The sequence below is a fragment of the Scomber japonicus genome, chromosome 7 (assembly GCF_027409825.1).
Source record: "Scomber japonicus isolate fScoJap1 chromosome 7, fScoJap1.pri, whole genome shotgun sequence".
Lineage (NCBI taxonomy): Eukaryota > Metazoa > Chordata > Actinopteri > Scombriformes > Scombridae > Scomber > Scomber japonicus.
The window spans coordinates 32,286,237-32,292,377 of NC_070584.1; the positions used below are offsets into that span (position 1 = coordinate 32,286,237).

Sequence of the window (6,141 nt, forward strand, 5' to 3'; positions counted from 1 at the left end):
TACTTGACACTGGACTTCAGGCATTTTGGCATTTCCTTCTCCCCAGTCTTCCTCCAGACTCTGGCACCTTGATTTCCGAATGACATGCAAAATTTGCTTTCATCCGAAAAAAGTACTGTGGACCACTGAGCAACAGTCCAGTGCTGCTTCTCTGTAGCCCAGGTCAGGCGCTTCTGCCGCTGTTTCTGGTTCAAAAGTGGCTTGACCTGGGGAATGCGGCACCTGTAGCCCATTTCCTGCACACGCCTGTGCACGGTGGCTCTGGATGTTTCTACTCCAGACTCAGTCCACTGCTTCCGCAGGTCCCCCAAGGTCTGGAATCGGCCCTTCTCCACAATCTTCCTCAGGGTCCGGTCACCTCTTCTCGTTGTGCAGCGTTTTCTGCCACACTTTTTCCTTCCCACAAACTTCCCACTGAGGTGCCTTGATACAGCACTCTGGGAACAGCCTATTCGTTCAGAAATTTCTTTCTGTGTCTTACCCTCTTGCTTGAGGGTGTCAATGATGGCCTTCTGGACAGCAGTCAGGTCGGCAGTCTTACCCATGATTGCGGTTTTGAGTAATGAATCAGGCTGGGAGTTTTTAAAAGCCTCAGGAATCTTTTGCAGGTGTTTAGAGTTAATTCGTTGATTCAGACGATTAGGTTAATAGCTCGTTTAGAGAACCTTTTCATGATATGCTAATTTTTTGAGATAGGGATTTTGAGTTTTTCTTTACTTTTTTTCCCAAAATCATCAATATTAAAACAATAAAAGGCTTGAACTACTTCAGTTGTGTGTAATGAATCTAAAATATATGAAAGTTAAATTTTTTATCATTACATTATGGAAAAGGATGAATATGCTAATTTTTTGAGAAGGACCTGTATATCTGTCTCTTTTCCTCAACTTACCGCTTCTTTCTCTGACATCTTGACCCGCAATGATGACCCACCCTACTCTGCGTCGGATTGGCTCTGACCTGGAGACAGTAGTGACCAATCAGAAAGGAGGGGGGGTTGTGGGGCCGTCTATTCAATGCCCGCCCCCTTTGTGCCAAAACTCAGCAAAGGCGAGCGAGTAGAAGGCACAGAGAGTGACAGCGAGCGTGCAGAGAGTGGCTGCGAGCACGCAGAGAATGACCGCGAGCGTGTACACAGAGACCGTGAGCGTGCAGAGAGTGGTCTTTATGCGTGCTGATTATGGTTTTTATGCGCGTGGTATTTGGCACTGAAATGACGCCATACAGTACACACACATTAGCCAGGCTGTATAAATGCACTCCTGCAGGAAGTTACCACAGTGCCAACCCAGTGTTTCCCACACATAGACTAATTCGTGGCGGTGCGCCACAGATTCAACACCGGCCGCCACATATTGCGTTTCGTTATTAATTTTTTTTTTTTAACGCTAATTAAAAAATACGCATCGTATTCGTTAAGCTGCATTTCCTTTTTCCTTTCTCTGCTCTCCCTGCGTCTCTCTGTCACTCACGCGTCTCTCACACATAGCCTACACACACACATCCCCCCCCCCCCCCCCCCCCCCCGTCGTCCGGTTTACCGAACGCAACCCCCCCCCCCCCCGTCGGTCGCCAGACTACCACCACACATTGCCTTCAGATCTGTGGGAAACACTGCAACCCCAGTACCAACAGTGTGAAACAACAAAAAATAACAAATAAAAAATGGCTGTAACAATGAATAATCATGTTTTGATAATCGCGATTTCAATATCAATTAAAATAATCGTGATTATTATTTTTGCCATAATCGTCCAGCCCTACTATATTGTTAATTGCACTTTTTATTTGAAAGAAGAAATATATAAGATCATAAAATACCTTTTTCTTTGTGTTTATTTTATTCCTATTCAAGACACTTTGACATGAATGACTTTATAGTGTTAATATAGGCTACAGAGTTTCATTTTTTAACATTTTCGGTTAGTGGTGTGCCTTGTGATTTTTTCAGTGAAAAAAATGTGCCTTGGCTGAAAAAAGGTTGAAAAACACTGATTTAGGGGGCAGTGTTTGGTTTCCCCCGTAGGCTTGTCATAGATAGTAACAGATGAAGAAGTGTTTCAGACTGGCAGACACAAGCCAAGATGGGCAAGTGCAAGTTTAACGAGAATTGGCTCGATGACGAGAAATATAGCGGCTGGTTACAAAAGTCTACCGAATATGAAGCGCAGTGCAGACTTTGTAAAAAAAGCATAAAATTGGGAACAATGGGCTGTAAAGCCCTCGACGCACACATGAAAGGGGAGAAACACAAGCGATATGCCGACAGTCAGGCAACAACTGTCCCCATTCTGATGTTTGCAGCATCGGTAGGCCTATCTACTGCACATACTAAAGTTGCATCAGTAGGCCTATCTACTGCAAATGCCAATGCTTGTACCCGCGTTGGTGTCTTCGGGGCCAAGTACAAGTACTACCTTCGGTACATTTGCCCCATTTACTACACTGAAGTAATATGCACTGACTGTTTGCACTGTTGCTAAAATACAAATGTGCTTTGTTAAACTGAACAGCCTAGAGTGTAGTTTTTATATATATTTTTGCCGTGGTAATGGTCTTCATTTTTATTCTTAGAGTTCTTAAAAAGGTCTTAAAAGTCATTAAATTTGTTTATAAGAATTGTGCAGATACCCTGTATAAATGTTCCTGTCAGCTGACAAACTGGGTGAGTTGAGTTTTGACTAGGTGAGTTTTATTAAAATAATTCTAAAACTTTATTGACATGATGCTCAAAGCTGATTTAAATTTTCATGAATTGAAAGAAATTATGTTTTTATACTTTTATTTTGTTTGACTGGGTGAGTTTTATCAAAATAATTCTGAAATCGGCTGAAATGATGTTTTCATATCATTCATGATTTAGTTAGTTATGAGATGAGTTATTTAATAATATAATTGTCATAGACTCTTGGTTTTTGGACACTTTTTTTGTTTTTTTCTCTTGGTTTCATGTATTATACATCTGCCCAAATAACTTTTGCTTATTTGGTTTTGCTTGATAATATTATATTATTATGTTTGTTGGTTTGAATGACTGCCTCACTTTGATGGTTGTATTAAGAGTATTGCTCTGTGTTTCTCTTCTATATTCCTGCACTCATCTCCAGCCCAGTTTTCCCTTCACACCTGCTCTGCATCCTGCTCATTAGCCCTGCCCTCAGTTTTTCTCCCCAGCTTGTTGTTACCTTCACATCTGTCCTGTATCAGTCTCGTCAGCCCTCTCCTGTTCCCAGTGTCTTCTCCGCCATTAAACTCTCAGCCTGCCATTGTGTTAAATCACCTCTTCCTCATTCTCTTATTAAATCTGTCAGTATTTAAATCCTGGTTTGCCGTTCAGTTTTGGTTGGATCCTCTGTTCGGTTCAGTCTATGCTCTTTATTTTGCTCTGGTTTATCTGGTGATCTGTTTTGCTCAACTCAGCCAGCTTTTATTTTGCCTGATCCATCCAAAAATAAAGAAGCCTGTAGTCTCTGCATTTCGGGCCCCGTTTATACGTACCCGGTTATTGTTAAAAACTGAGACATTAACCATCGTTTGCATCCTCCGTTTAGATGCAAACAGAGAATTCACCCCTGAAAACGATGCTTTTTAAAAATACCGGCTACAGTGGAGATTTTGGAAAACTCTGTTTGCACGTTTGCATGTAAACAGAGAAAAACTGAGATTTGGGGATCCGATGGCAGATTGTGAGACGGAAACTGCTCCTGGGTTAAATGCGACATTATTAACAATCTACAGTCTATGTTTATAATCTATGGTGATCATGGATGCATGCAGAATAGCAGTGGCATTTATGCTGGTGCAATCCCTTTGTATTTGTTTGCATTTGCAAATACAAGTGCTGTACTATGTGTTATTATTATTATATGCGGGATTCTGATTGGCTAATGTGGGCTTGAGCTGCTCTTGACGGCATATATACACGGGTTAGTGTAAACGGAAACTTTTCCGAAGACGGACTGGTGTGTACGCAGTTTTTTTTGTAAACGGAGAGGATGAAATGTCCGTTTATGAAAATATCCGGGCACGTGTAAACATAGTTTCAGTCTACCTGCTCCACTAGTTTGTGACAATTACAGTTACCTTCAATTCTATTCAACTTAACTTCTGATGTGAATCCTGTCGTCTTTTTATACTGAGGTGTAGGTGTCACCAGTACCAGACTGTCACTATTGAATGTGTACCATGTTTTATGATCCATTACTAATTTAATATTTGTATGTAAGCGACTTGGATACATTTTTATCACCGAATAGATCTGGATTACAAATTCTAACCTGCTGTTTAATGTTTGTTTGTTTTTCATACAGTGTATTTTATTACAGCACACTTTATTTACCATTTTTTCAAAATATAAAATTTTATAAAAATAAAATTATAGAGATATAATTACTAATTATATGTAGAGATCCAAACATTACTTCAGATGAAAGAGTTGAGAAAAAAAGAGTTGATGGCTTATTAAACTGTGTATTGCAGTTTTGTACAGTGAGAAATTTAATGACTTTTGTAAGAAGATGAATACAGTTCCTTCATTATGTAAACATTTCCAACCACTTCCTCTTTTTAAACAGATGTTCATTGTATAAAGTGTTTCCTGTAATCTGCAGATATCCTCATCATGATGAAGCTGATTCTGTCTCTCACTCTCATCTGGACTCTCTCCAGCACAGGTAACCTCACTCACTCTTAAAACAGCATTTCTGCAGGTTCCTGTCATGTCAGCTAGTTCATCATTCTCCTCACTTTTACCTCTGCTGTTTGTCTGCCAGCTGCTGACTTTTGTTCAAGTCCAGGTTCATCATCATCATTTCGTTTGTTTCTTATATTATCTGTACAGCAAGAAAAGAAATCTCCAAGCTAACATAACACCAAGAAGAATATTTTTTATCAATATAAGGAAGAAACATCTTTTATGGGCACAATTTATTTGGTTTATTTTGTCTTAAATACCGTTCTGTCATTGTGTGATGTAATTTGTGGTCAGATTAACTTTGTATACTGTATCTGTGTTTATATAACAAACAGGATTCATGCTGATTGTTTAACTCACCCTGATTTATTTCATAACTTGCAGCTGAAGCTCTTCAGTGTTGGGAGGGTTTAGTTGGAACACCAGAGTTACGTCCATGTGCCTCTACTACTGAGTGGTGTGCCACTGTTGCCTCACAAGGTATCTGTACAAAGTGTGAAAATAAATGTGATTGTTCCTTAAATTCATTCACTTATTCAATTATAAACGGGATTTTGTGTTACAGTGTTTGGTCTGATTTTCACTTTACAGGATATGTGAATGGGAATCTCCATCAGGCCACCGGCAGGTCCTGTATGCCACCCCCTCCTAACATTGAAGGAAAGCAAACATTTTCATTAAATCTTGGATATATGGCTGGATCCATTCATGTGTGTAACACAGATGGCTGCAACAGTGAAGACATACCTTGTAAGTAAAGAGAAAGGTTTCCCTTTTTAAAGACACTAAATCACATTCACATGTAGTATCAGTCTAATGTTGGTCACAGTGAAGAACAATAAGTCACTTTGTGTCTTGTACAGTTTCTGTCATGTCTCCTGTTCTGTTTCAGTCCCTGGTGTTCAGAAGAACAACCTGCAGTGTTTCACCTGTGATGATCCATTTTCTGCTGAGTGTAAGAAGAAGACAGTACATTGTGAGGGAGTGCAGGACCACTGCATTAGTGGGACTGGTGAGCCCTCATGATCATTTTGTGTCTCAAAACACATTATTGCTGTTTTTAATGTGTCAATTTCCTGCTGATTAAACCTTTTGAAACTTAAAGAAGTATTTTGTCATCCACAGTGGAAAGTACCATGGGTGCAAAAGGTCATGCCTTTGGATGTGTCTCTGGAAATTTGTGTGAAGGTCTTTCTGACTTGAAGAACCTGCCTGGTGCCAAGTTTATTCAACCACCAAAATGTTGTGAAGGCAGCTTCTGTAACTCAGCCTGGTCTGTCAAAATGAATGTGATGACTTTGCTGTTTGGACTCATTACCCTTATCTTCTATTAGAACAAAGAGAAACTAACAGAATAGCCCAAGTGTAGTGTATTTCCATTTAATATTTTCCATTTTCCATTTTGATTTTCATGTTTGATGTTTCTCTGTTGTTGTTTTGTCCATTGT

At 39.8% G+C, this 6,141-nt stretch overlaps 1 long non-coding RNA gene across 1 annotated transcript; it reads left to right on the plus strand.

Moving 5' to 3' along the window:
• The first annotated feature begins 4,608 nt into the window (after positions 1-4,608).
• Positions 4,609-5,327, plus strand: LOC128361420 (uncharacterized). Its single transcript, XR_008321587.1, has 3 exons — positions 4,609-4,673; positions 5,078-5,173; positions 5,285-5,327. It is a non-coding gene; the product is annotated as an uncharacterized LOC128361420 (long non-coding RNA).
• Positions 5,328-6,141: the final 814 nt, after the last annotated feature.